The sequence below is a fragment of the Bufo gargarizans genome, chromosome 10 (genome assembly GCF_014858855.1).
Source record: "Bufo gargarizans isolate SCDJY-AF-19 chromosome 10, ASM1485885v1, whole genome shotgun sequence".
NCBI lineage: Eukaryota > Metazoa > Chordata > Amphibia > Anura > Bufonidae > Bufo > Bufo gargarizans.
The window spans coordinates 83,849,366-83,863,397 of NC_058089.1; positions in this window are offsets into that span (position 1 = coordinate 83,849,366).

Here is a 14,032-nt window from a genome sequence, read left to right on the forward strand (position 1 = left end):
GCATTATTACATTGGAGATTTATCAACCCTGGTGTAAAGTAGGACTGGCGTACTTGACCATAGCAACCAATTAGATTCCACCTTTCATTTTCAGAGCTCCTTTAAAAAATGAAAGGTGAAATCTGATTGGTTGCTAAGCCAGTTCTACTTTACACCACTTTGATAAATCTCCCCCTTAGGGTTCATGCACACAAACGTATTTGCTTTCCGTGTCCGTTCAGTTTTTATTTGCCGTATGCAGAACCATTCTTTTAAAAAAAAACGAAGTTACTCCGTGTGCATTCTGTTTCCGTATGTCCGTATTTTCATTCCGCAAAAAATAGAACATGTCCTATTGTTGTCTGCATGATGGACAAGGATAGGACTGTTCTATTAGGGCTGTTTCACACGAGCGAGTCCATTGCGGGAATCACGCTCCATGTGAGTGTGGTCCTCCGCTCTGGACTTACAGGAGCGCACGGCATTATGATGATTTATAATGCTGTGTGTCTCTGCATGGCCTTATTTCTACAGAATCATACTGACAGCTTTATGTCACTATGATTCTGTGGAAAAAAGCCTATGCAGAGACACACAGCATTATAAATCATGATAATGCCGTGCGCTCCAGCAAGTCTAGAGCGGAGGATCATGCTCACACACGGAGCGCGATTCCCGCAATGGACTCGCTCGTGTGAAACAGCCCTTAGGGTCTGGACATTCCGTTCCATAAAATACGAAATGCACGCGGACGTCATCCATATTTTTTGTGGATCCGTGTTTTGCGGACCGCAAAATAGGGTCGTCTGCATGAGGCCTTAGTCTGATTAAAGGAAGAATTGACAACACCTTCTCTTCTATTCTTAGGGCTCTTTCACACTTGCGTTCTTTTCTTCCGGCATAGAGTTCCGTCGTCGGGGCTCTATGCCGGAAGAATCCTGATCAGTTTTATCCTAATGCATTCTGAATGGAGAGAAATCCGTTCAGGATGCATCAGGATGTCTTCAGTTCTGGACCGGAACGTTTTTTGGCCGGAGAAAATACCACAGCATACTGCGCTTTTTGCTCCGGCCAAAAATCCTGAACACTTGCCGCAAGGCTGGATCCGGAATGAATGCCCATTGAAAGGCATTGATCCGGATCCGGCCTTAAGCTAAACGTCGTTTCGGCGCATTGCCGGATCCGACGTTTAGCTTTTTCTGAATGGTTACCATGGCTGCCGGGACGCTAAAGTCCTGTTTGTCATGGTAAAGTGTAGCGGGGAGCGGGGGAGCAGCATACTTACCGTCCGTGCGGCTCCCGGGGCGCTCCAGAGTGACGTCAGGGCGCCCCACGCGCATGGATCGCATGGCACGTCATCCATGCGCATGGGGCGCTCTGACGTCACTCTGGAGCGCCCTGGGAGCCGCACGGACTGTAAGTATACCGCTCCCCCGCTCCCCACTACTACTATGGCAACCAGGACTTTAATAGCGTCCTGGATGCCATAGTAACTTTGAACGCATTTTGAAGACGGATCCATCTTCAAATGCTTTCAGTTCACTTGCGTTTTTCCGGATCCGGCGTGTAATTCCGGCAAGTGGAGTACACGCCGGATCCGGACAACGCAAGTGTGAAAGAGGCCTAAGCAGTAAGTGTTGTCATAAGGACATTCGGGCACGTTTATCAAGTTTTTTATGCATAAATACATTGAAAAATAAGACTTTTTATATTAGTTAACTTGTGTGACTAATATACTAAGGAGTCAGTCAGCAGGAACAAGCCTGTGCGCTGAGCATACTGAGGGGATGTTACTCCGCGACTAAATCTGCCACGTATCCGGGGGTTTTCATTTTACATAGTAACATGGTGGGTCATTTATTATGGGAAGTATGGGCGTACTTTTGTCGAAGATTTGGTCGCAAAGAGCATTTGTGGACGAATCTGCGACTTTTCCCCATTTATCATTTTCTACGCCTGTTTTTTACATAGAAATTTTCTTAAAAGGGATCCTGTCACCTCGTTTTACCCTATAGAGCTGCGGACATGCACGGCTAGATTGCCGCTAGCATGTCCGCAATATACCTGTCCTATAGGGCTGTGTGCTTTTATTGTGTTTAAAAAAAGATTTTAGAGATATGTAAATGAGCTTTGTAAGGAGCCCAAGGGGCTGTACTAACCTTCCTGGAGCCCAGCCACGCCCCCTGTGAAGGAGCCCAGCACCGCCTGCGTCCTCCGAATCTCCTCTTTTCTTCACAGTTAGATTGCCGTAATCTCGCGATGCACGAGCTTGGGCATGCACAGTGCCGGTATAGTGTTCCTTCTCTGTGCTGGCATCAGCCTCAGGGAAGGAACTGGGCATGCGTGAGCTCGCGCACCGCGAGATTACGGCAATCTAACTGTGAGCAAGGAGGAGAGTCGGAGGACGCAGGCGGTGCTGGAATAAAAGGACACATCTTTATGGGACAGGTATATTGCGGACATGCTAGCGGCGATCTAGTCGTGCATGTCCGCAGCTCTATAAGCTAAAAAGAGGTGACAGAATCCCTTTAAATCTACGTCAGCAAGGCGATTTAAAATTGATTTACGCAAGTCACATGGCTGCCGGTAAAGTGCCTAAGTTAAGTATGTAGTGGCTGGCGCGTCTACATAACTTAGGCGCATCAAGCGGCAGCGGACATGGACTAAGACCGTCATCTAAATCACCAGTCTTAGTAAATGTCCCCCATAGTATATAAGGCTGAAAAAAGACATCCATCTATCCAGTTCAGCCTGTTATCCTGCAAGTTGATCCAGAAGAAGACAAATAAAACCCTGTGAGGTAGAAGCCAATTTTCCCCACTTAAGGGGAAAATAATCAGGCAATCAGAATAAGGCCTCTTGCACACAAACGTGTGCTGCCCGTGCCTGTGCTGCGGACCACAGATTGAGGACCGCAATGCACGAGCACCGAGCGTGGGCCAGCCGCATAAGGATCGCGGATCCATTCACTTGAATGGGGTCTGTGAATTGTCCGTTCTGCAAAAAGATAGGACAAGTTCTATCATTTTGCGGAACGGAAGCACAGAACGGAACCCCACGAAAGCACTCCGTAGTGCTTCCGTTCCGCACTGCATCTCCGGATTTGCGGACCCATGAATGGGTCCGCACCCATGATGCGGAATGCACATGTCCGGTGTCCCATGTACTGCAGACCCACCATATGCAGGCCGCAATACGACCACAGGGGACACACGATTGTGTGCAAGAGGCCTAACTCCCTGGATCAACGACCCATCTCTAGTAGCTATAGCCTGTAATATTATTACACTCCAGAAATACATCCACCCTCTTGAATTCCTTTATTGTACTCACCATCACCACCTCCTCAGGCAGAGAGCTCCATAGTCTCACTGCTCTTACCGTAAAGAATCCTCTTCTATGTTTGTGTACAAACCTTCTTTCCTCCAGACACAGGATGTCCCCTCGTCACAGTTCTGGGGATAAATAGATGGGAGAGATCTCTGTACTGACCCCTGATATATTTATACATACAGTCCTGATCAGAAGTTTAAGACCACTTGAAAATGGAAAAAAATGATATTTAGCATGGCTGGATCTTAACAAGGTTCAAAGTAGAGCTTCAACATGCAACAAGAAGAAATGGGAGTGTAATGCAAGGCACCAACAAACAGACCAGTGATGAAAGCAAAAAGGTGTTTATTCACCAGAAACATAAACGTCCAGGACACTTGCTGGTAACAAGGAATAATAACAAAAAACCAGGCAAGGAGATTCCAGGAATAGTCCCAACCAGTGCTGAATGATGCTGTGCACTTGGCAGTCGAGTCACTCCAGATCTTGGGTCCGCTGTAAGGACAAAGTTCCTGGCAGTCTTCAGTCACTAGGAGTTGTGACCTATACCTGGTTGAGGGAAAATAACAATGGGCACTGATCACCCTGAGAGACCTCCTTTTAAATGCCTGCTGACCAATCCCAGGGTGCCAAGTGTCCACTACCATAGGTGAACAAATTGCCCTGCACCTGAGGACAAGGCCTAAGGCAATCACAAGTTGATTAACCCATGTCTGGCTCCCTAATCCACTTTGCTCTTGTGAGTCAGTATAATATGCCCCACTGGTCGACGAAGTGCATAAGAAGCGCGTACTCGCGACCGTGTATCTCTTTGCGAACCTGCCCTCGTGCGTACGCACGGACGCATGATTGACTCAGCGCGAATATGCGAGCGCGTGGACCCAGATGCGGAAACGGAAGTCGCAGGAGACACCGGAGACAACCCTGGCCGCGGCGTCTTGTCACTCGCCTGGCCACTCTGTCCCCGGGACTCCGACGGTCCTCCCCTCCGATGTCCACGCGAACGCATCTCCGCACTGGCTCGCAAAGGGGTCAGCGCTGGTGCATCAGAGACACGCATAACCTGTCCCGCAACTCCACGAGGACCCCTCTTGGTTCCCCTGGAGTGCAAAGCAGGTGAGGATCTTACAGGGAGTGAGACAAAACATTTTTTGAGCATTTAATTTAATGAAAACAACGAATAAACTGAAACAGGCTGTTTTTCAGCTGATCAAAAGTTTAGGACCACACCTCCCCAAAAAACTAAACCACCTCAAAACAGAAATCCAACTTCCAAACATGAACTCAGTAATGAGTAGCTCCGCCGTTATTGTTTATCACTTCCAAAATTAGTTTCGGCATGCTTGCTGCAAGCGTTTCCATGAGGTGAGTGGGAACATTTCTCCAAGTGGTGGAGACGGCCGCAGAAAGGCCATCTACTGTCTGGAACTGTTGTCCATTTTTGTAAACTTCCCTTGCCATCCATCCCTAAAGTTTCTCAATTGGATTTAGATCAGGGAAACACGCAGGATGGGCCAAAAGAGTGATGTTATTCTCCTGAAAGAAGTCCCTTGTCCTGCGGGCATTGTGTACTGTAGCGTTGTCCTGTTGAAAAACCCAGTCGTTACCACACAGACGAGGGTTCCCAGTAATGTTGGAAACCATCAGGACCATCAAGGTTAGATTTTTTCTTATCAGAGAATAAAACTTTCTTCCACCTTTGAATGTCCCATGTTTGGTGCTCTCTTGCAAAGTCCAAACGAGCAGTTCTGTGGGTTCAAAGAGACGAGGTCTTTGAAGACGTTTTTTGTTTTTGAAGCCCTTCAGTCTCAGATGCCGTCTGATGGTTATGGGGCTGCAGTCAGCACCAGTAAGGGCCTTAATTTGGGTCGAGAATCGTCCAGTGTCTTGACGGACAGCCAATTGGATCCTCCGGCTCAGTGCTGATAAAAAAAAATTGGGTCTTCCACTTGACCCTCAGGATCATTTAAGAAATTCCAAATGACTGTCTTACTGCGTCCCACCTCAGCAGCGATGGCGCGCTGTGAGAGACCCTGCTTATGCAGTTCAACAACCCGACCACGTTCAAAAAGGGAGAGTTCTTTTGCCTTTGCCATCACAACGTGTGACTACCTGACAGAAAATGACAATGAATCCACATCTTTGCACAGATTTGGCCTTTTAAAGGCATGTGGTCCTAAAATTTGGATCAGCTGAAAAACTGCCTGTTTCAGTTTATTTGTTGTTTTCAATTAATTGAATGCTCCAAAAATGTTTTGTCTCACTCTCATTTCTTCTTGTTGCATGTTGAAGCTCTACTTGGAATCTTGTTAAGATCCAACAATGTAAAATAAGATTTTTTGCCATTTTTCAAGTGGTCTTAAACTTTTGATCAGGACTGTAGTAATTAGATCTCCCCTCAGCAGTGATGGTCAGTTCGCAGTGTTCGCCAGCGAACACATGCGGGCTGCCATCTTTAGTAAGGTAGACTCACCCGTCCGGCGATGCACAGGTAAGCCCTTACCTGTGACGGGAGCCGGTCTAAAATCAAATGCGGTCACCGGGAGCAGGCAGTTCTGAGAACAGCCACCGGGGGCCTTCATCGGGCTGTTCTCGGAACTGCCTGCTCCCGGTGACCACATTCGCATTTGCTGGCGAACACTGCGAACTGACCATTACTGCCCCTCAGCCGTCTATTTTTTTAAGTACGGCGGCGGGCCCTCCCCCACACCGGGCGGATACCGTACTGCCCGGGCTGGCGCGTCTATGGTTGTGCACCGCCCGGGCGCAGCCTGAAGAGAGGGACTGACAGGAGGGAAGCGCCTCTAATGTAGCGTGGCCGAGCTCTGTTCGGTCCGTGGTACAAGAGCTTTTGTTTCCTGTACACGGCCGGACTGACAGGAAGTGCTCACCAAGTGGTGGGGGGAATGAGAGTGACAAGGGAGGGAGGGGGGAATGAGAGTGACAAGGGAGGGAGGGGGAGAAGAGAGTGACAAGGGAGGGGGGAGAAGAGAGTGACAAGGGAGGGGGGGAGAGAGTGACAAGGGAGGGGGAGAAGAGAGTGACAAGGGAGGGGCGAGAGAGTGACAAGGGAGGGGGGAGAAGAGAGTGACAAGGGAGGGGGGAGAAGAGAGTGACAAGGGAGGGGGGAGAAGAGAGTGACAAGGGAGGGGGGGAGAGAATGACAAGGGAGGGGGAGAAGAGAGTGACAAGGGAGGGGGAGAAGAGAGTGACAAGGGAGGGGAGAGAAGAGAGTGACAAGGGAGGGGGGAAAGAGTGACAAGGGAGGGAGGGGGAGAAGAGAGTGACAAGGGAGGGGGGGGAGAAGAGAGTGACGAGGGGGGAGAGTGACAAGGGGGGAGAAGAGAGTGACAAGGGAGGGGGGAGAAGAGTGTGACAAGGGAGGGGGGGAGAAGAGAGTGACAAGGGAGGAGGGGGAGAAGAGAGTGACAAGGGGGGGAGGAAGAGAGTGACAAGGGAGGAGGGGGAGAAGAGAGTCACAGGGGGGGGGGGGGAGAAGAGTGTGACAAATCATTTTTTCTCACCTAAGTAAACCGTTTTCTGTCTTTTATCAATATGTGGCTTCCATGCTGAGAAATCCTACTTTTGATCAATATGCAAATGAGTCTCCAAGTGCACCAAGGGCGTCCCTCAGTACAAGAGGTGCACACAAGGTTGTTGTAGACCCATAGAGATGTTTGGCATCCCGTGCTCTGTCCCTTCTATATAGTGAATGCTTTGTGTCTTTCCCTTATCCAAGACCTCCGCATTGCTTTCCTTCCATTCCCAGACCTAGCACAATTCAACTTAATATATATATTTTTTTTAACTCCCCATTTGTGCGGAGAGACCCATGATATCATTTTATGCCACAAACAGATGAGCCACAAAATGTAGATTTCCTACAGACTTGCTGCGGATCGCACCCTTTACTTTTACATCTTTATAGGCTGGGGCTACACGGTGAGAAGAGTCGCAGAAAGGCCTCATTCACATATCAGTGTTTGGTCAGTGATTTCCATCAGTGATTGTGAGCCAAAACCAGGTGCGGCTCTAAACACAGAACAGGTGCAGATCTTTCCCTTAGGCTGGGTTCAGTCCTGAGCGTTTTACAGCGCGTTCCTACGGCAACAGGCAAGAACCAATGATTCCCTATGGGAATGGTTCTCACCGGAGCGTTTTACAGCGCGTACGATCGCGCTGTAAAACGCCCGGCGCCCCAAGAAGTACAGGAGCTTCTTTGGGGCGTCTTGTCGCGCGTTTCCGTACATAGACTTCCGGGAACGCGCAAAAATGGGCGTTCGCTTGTTCCGGAGCCGCGATGGTAAACGCGCATACAATCGCGCATAAAGAGCGCTCCATCCCGAACGCTCAGGTATGAACGCAGCCTAAGGCCTCTTGCACACGACCATATGGCTTTTTCAGTATTTTGCGGTCCGCAAAAAGCAAAGCTGCAAAAAATATGAATGACGTCCGTGTGCATTCTGTTTTTTGCGGAACGGAACAGCTGGCCCCTTATAGTACTATCCTTGTCCTTTATACAGACTATAATAGGATATGTTTTATCTTTGAACGGAAATGGAATGCATGCAGAGTACATTCCGTTTTTTTGCGGACCCATTGAAATTAATGGTTCTGTATTACGGACTGTCCGAAACCGTATGTCCGTTTTGTGGCATCGACAAAAATATAGAACATGTCTTATTATTGTCCAAATTACGGACAGAGATCGTATGGTTCTATTATGGGCCGGACGTTCCATTCCGCAAATTTGCGGACCTCAAAAACGTCTACAGGTGTGTGCATCAGCCCTTAGACAGGTTCATATTCGCTTAGACAAGTTTTACACTAGAGCTTGGTATCCGGTACAGCCTGCTGGATCTTTCTGCATTTCAGCCGGAAGCATTACCTATAATGTGGACTGGCGGAGATCCAGCCACAGCCCGACAAATATGCAGAGAATCGTCCGGAAGAAAACCGCCGCCGGTCCCGCTGCCAGGCTATATACACGACAAGTGGTTTTCCTTGATAGCGTTTTGTTTTTCTATGCTCTAGCGCTCCATCACACAGGTGCTTGACACTACAAGATAACCAGCAGCTCCAGGGTGCTCCTCACATGACCACGACTTATTTTTGACCTGTTTATGATCATGCACCAGCAGCGGGTGCTGAGTTTTTAAGGGGTTGTCCGCTTTTGTTCTATTGATGATCTATCCTCAGGATAAGGCTCACGCACATGGCGGCCATTCCGTGCATTGGGGACCGCAATTGCAGTCCCCAATGCACTGGCAACATCCGTGCAGCGGGCCAGACCCATTCAACTTAAATGGGTCTATGGTCTGTCCGCACCGCAAAAAAATATGACATGTCATATTTATTTGCGGTGCGGAACAACGGAAAGAAACACCATGGAAGCACTCTGTAGTGCTTCCTGTGTTCCGTTCCGTGACTCTGTGAATGGGTCCGCATCTGTGATGCGTTGTGCACACGTTTGCGGGCCGCAATATGGCCACGGCCGCCCAACGGCCTTGTGCATGAGGCCTAAGTCATCAATATCCGATCAGCGGGGGTCTGACTGCTGGATGCCCGCCAATTTGATATTGATGACCTGTCCTTTAATCTGAAGCACCATACATGTACAGTGTGGGTTTATTGCTCCTGCAGTCAGATCCCTAGACCGCCACATGACCCTGAGGAAAAGACGTAAGTGGTTTATTACTGGTTCTTCCTCCTCCTTTCTTCGGAACATAGGGGAACATTTAGTGAGACGGCTTTTTACGCCGGTCTTAGTTGTCCCCCCTGTGCTGCCGTAGTTTATGGCTAATTTATGACAAGGTGTGCGCCTCTTCATAAATTAGGCTTATATATGGCAGTCCATACGCCTGTCTGAAAAACTACCCCAGCCCCTGGGGCAGCGCTTATCCTCTGGCCGATTCTCGGCAACTTTGCCGGGTTGCAGCCAGATCTCCGCAGGCACCCATTATAGTTAATGGGGCCAGATGGCAACGTTTAAGCTTCCGGCAATGTTGGAATGCCAAGAGATCCAGCAGGTAGCGTCTGGCAATGCCGGATCCAGACTGTTCCCTGACCAATTAGCCTGCTGGAGAAGTCTAATGCTAGTGTGAAACAAGCCTTATGGTCCATTCACACGACCGTATCCATTTGTATCCACCATACAGGGGTAGTAGCCGTGTGTGTTCTGCATGTTGCGGATTGGTACGTCCTGCCCTGTGATAGAAGCTTTCTACATTGCACTGCAGTGAGGAAAGGGTTAATGCACAGCCAGCTTAGCCTGAGTGCACATCACCGTTTATTTCTCCATTCTTCTGATCTGGCAGCAGAACAGAAAATAAAGAAGAAAAAAAAAACTGATCCTGAGCATTAGTTATGCACATTTGACATCTGTTTGAGCCATTTTTTTTTTTTTTTGTTACAGGAGACATCTTTTTCATAATTTTTCTGTCCTTCTGACAGATCAGAAGAATGGAAAAATAACCAGTGATGTGCACTCCGCCTAAGCTCTGCAGCGCAGCTATAGTGTAATAACAGTGCAAATGAACAAGATTAGAGTTGAGCGAACACCTGGATGTTCGGGTTCGAGAAGTTCGGCCGAACATCCCGGAAATGTTCGGGTTCGGGATCCGAACCCGATCCGAACTTCGTCCCGAACCCGAACCCCATTGAAGTCAATGGGGACCCGAACTTTTCGGCACTACAACGGCTGTAAAACAGCCCAGGAAAGGGCTAGAGGGCTGCAAAAGGCAGCAACATGTAGGTAAATCCCCTGCAAACAAATGTGGATAGGGAAATTAATTAAAATAAAAATTAAATAAATAAAAATTAACCAAAATCAATTGGAGAGAGGTTCCATAGCAGAGAATCTGGCTTCCCGTCACCCACCACTGGAACAGTCCATTCTCAGATATTTAGGCCCCGGCACCCAGGCAGAGGAGAGAGGTCCCGTAACAGACAATCTGGCTTCATGTCAGCAGAGAATCAGTCTTCATGTCATAGCAGAGAATCAGGCTTCACGTCACCCACCACTGTAAGAGTCCATTTTCATAAATTTAGGCCCAGCACCCAGGCAGAGGAGAGAGGTCCCGTAACAGACAATCTGGCTTCATGTCAGCAGAGAATCAGTCTTCATATCATAGCAGAGAATCTGGCTTCCCGTTACCCACCACTGGAACAGTCCATTCTCAGATATTTAGGCCCCGGCACCCAGGCAGAGGAGAGAGGTCCCGTAACAGACAATCTGGCTTCATGTCAGCAGAGAATCAGTCTTCATATCATAGCAGAGAATCAGGCTTCACGTCAGCCACCACTGCAACAGTCCATTGTCATAAATTCAGGCCCAGCACCCAGGCAGAGGAGAGAGGTCCCGTAACAGACAATCTGGCTTCATGTCAGCAGAGAATCAGTCTGCATGTCATAGCAGAGAATGAGGCTTCACGTCACCCACCACTGCAACAGTCCATTTTCATAAATTTAGGCCCAGCACCCAGGCAGAGGAGAGAGGTCCCGTAACAGAGGATCTGGCTTCATGTCACCAGAGAATCAGTCTGCATGTCATAGCAGAGAATCAGGCTTCACGTCACCCACCACTGCAACAGTCCATTTTCATAAATTTAGGCCCAGCACCCAGGCAGAGGAGAGAGGTCCCGTAACAGAGGATCTGGCTTCATGTCACCAGAGAATCAGTCTGCATGTCATAGCAGAGAATCAGGCTTCACGTCAGCCACCACTGCAACAATCCATTGGCATATATTTAGGCCTAGCACACAGGCAGAGGAGAGAGGTCCCGTAACAGACAATCTGGCTTCATGTCAGCAGAGAATCAGTCTTCATATCATAGCAGAGAATCAGGCTTCACGTCAGCCACCAATGCAACAGTCCATTGTCAGATATTTAGGCCCAGCACCCAGGCAGAGGAGAGAGGTCCCGTAACAGAGGATCTGGCTTCATGTCAGCAGAGAATCAGTCTTCATGTCATAGCAGAGAATCAGGCTTCACGTCACCCACCACTGTAAGAGTCCATTTTCATAAATTTAGGCGCAGCACCCAGGCAGAGGAGAGAGGTCCCGTAACAGACGATCTGGCTTCATGTCAGCAGAGAATCAGTCTGCATGTCATAGCAGAGAATGAGGCTTCACGTCACCCACCACTGCAACAGTCCATTTTCATAAATTTAGGCCCAGCACCCAGGCAGAGGAGAGAGGTCCCGTAACAGAGGATCTGGCTTCATGTCACCAGAGAATCAGTCTGCATGTCATAGCAGAGAATCAGGCTTCACGTCACCCACCACTGCAACAGTCCATTTTCATAAATTTAGGCTCAGCACCCAGGCAGAGGAGAGAGGTCCCGTAACAGAGGATCTGGCTTCATGTCAGCAGAGAATCAGTCTGCATGTCATAGCAGAGAATCAGGCTTCACGTCAGCCACCACTGCAACAATCCATTGGCATATATTTAGGCCTAGCACACAGGCAGAGGAGAGAGGTCCCGTAACAGACAATCTGGCTTCATGTCAGCAGAGAATCAGTCTTCATATCATAGCAGAGAATCAGGCTTCACGTCAGCCACCAATGCAACAGTCCATTGTCAGATATTTAGGCCCAGCACCCAGGCAGAGGAGAGAGGTCCCGTAACAGACAATCTGGCTTCATGTCAGCAGAGAATCAGTCTGCATGTCATAGCAGAGAATGAGGCTTCACGTCACCCACCACTGCAACAGTCCATTTTCATAAATTTAGGCCCAGCACCCAGGCAGAGGAGAGAGGTCCCGTAACAGAGGATCTGGCTTCATGTCAGCAGAGAATCAGTCTGCATGTCATAGCAGAGAATCAGGCTTCACGTCAGCCACCACTGCAACAGTCCATTGTCATAAATTCAGGCCCAGCACCCAGGCAGAGGAGAGAGGTCCCGTAACAGACAATCTGGCTTCATGTCACCAGAGAATCAGTCTGCATGTCATAGCAGAGAATGAGGCTTCACGTCAGCCACCACTGCAACAATCCATTGGCATATATTTAGGCCTAGCACACAGGCAGAGGAGAGGTTCATTCAACTTTGGGTAGCCTTGCAATATAATGGTAAAATGAAAATAAAAATAGGATTGAATGAGGAAGTGCCCTGGAGTCCAATAATATATGGTTATGGGGAGGTAGTTAATGTCTAATCTGGACAAGGGACGGACAGGTCCTGTGGGATCCATGCCTGGTTCATTTTTATGAACGTCAGCTTGTCCACATTGGCTGTAGACAGGCGGCTGCGTTTGTCTGTAATGACGCCCCCTGCCGTGCTGAATACACGTTCAGACAAAACGCTGGCTGCCGGGCAGGCCAGCACCTCCAAGGCATAAAAGGCTAGCTCTGGCCACGTGGACAATTTAGAGACCCAGAAGTTGAATGGGGCCGAACCATCAGTCAGTACGTGGAGGGGTGTGCACACGTACTGTTCCACCATGTTAGTGAAATGTTGCCTCCTGCTAACACGTTGCGTATCAGGTGGTGGTGCAGTTAGCTGTGGCGTGTTGACAAAAGTTTTCCACATCTCTGCCATGCTAACCCTGCCCTCAGAGGAGCTGGCCGTGACACAGCTGCCTTGGCGACCTCTTGCTCCTCCTCTGCCTTGGCCTTGGGCTTCCACTTGTTCCCCTGTGACATTTGGGAATGCTCTCAGTAGCGCGTCTACCAACGTGCGCTTGTACTCGCGCATCTTCCTATCACGCTCCAGTGCAGGAAGTAAGGTGGGCACATTGTCTTTGTAGCGTGGATCCAGCAGGGTGGCAACCCAGTAGTCCGCACAGGTTAAAATGTGGGCAACTCTGCTGTCGTTGCGCAGGCACTGCAGCATGTAGTCGCTCATGTGTGCCAGGCTGCCCAGGGGTAAGGACAAGCTGTCCTCTGTGGGAGGCGTATCGTCATCGTCCTGCCTTTCCCCCCAGCCACGCACCAGTGATGGACCCGAGCTGCGTTGGGTGCCACCCCGCTGTGACCATGCTTCATCCTCATCCTCCTCCACCTCCTCCTCATCCTCGTCCTCCTCGTCCTCCAGTAGTGGGCCCTGGCTGGCCACATTTGTACCTGGCCTCTGCTGTTGCCAAAAACCTCCCTCTGAGTCACTTCGAAGAGACTGGCCTGAAAGTGCTAAAAATGACCCCTCTTCCTCCTCCTCCTCCTCCTCCTCCTGGGCCACCTCCTCTTCCATCATCGCCCTAAGTGTTTTCTCAAGGAGACATAGAAGTGGTATTGTAACGCTGATAACGGTGTCATCGCCACTGGCCATGTTGGTGGAGTACTCGAAACAGCGCAACAGGGCACACAGGTCTCGCATGGAGGCCCAGTCATTGGTGGTGAAGTGGTGCTGTTCTGTAGTGCGACTGACCCGTGCGTGCTGCAGCTGAAACTCCACTATGGCCTGCTGCTGCTCGCACAGTCTGTCCAGCATGTGCAAGGTGGAGTTCCACCTGGTGGGCACGTCGCATATGAGGCGGTGAGCGGGAAGGCCGAAGTTACGCTGTAGCGCAGACAGGCGAGCAGCGGCAGGATGTGAACGCCGGAAGCGCGAACAGACGGCCCGCACTTTATGCAGCAGCTCTGACATGTCGGGGTAGTTGTGAATGAACTTCTGCACCACCAAATTCAGCACATGCGCCAAGCAAGGGATGTGCGTCAAATTGGCTAGTCCCAGAGCTGCAACGAGATTTCGCCCATTATCACACACCACCAGGCCGGGCTTGA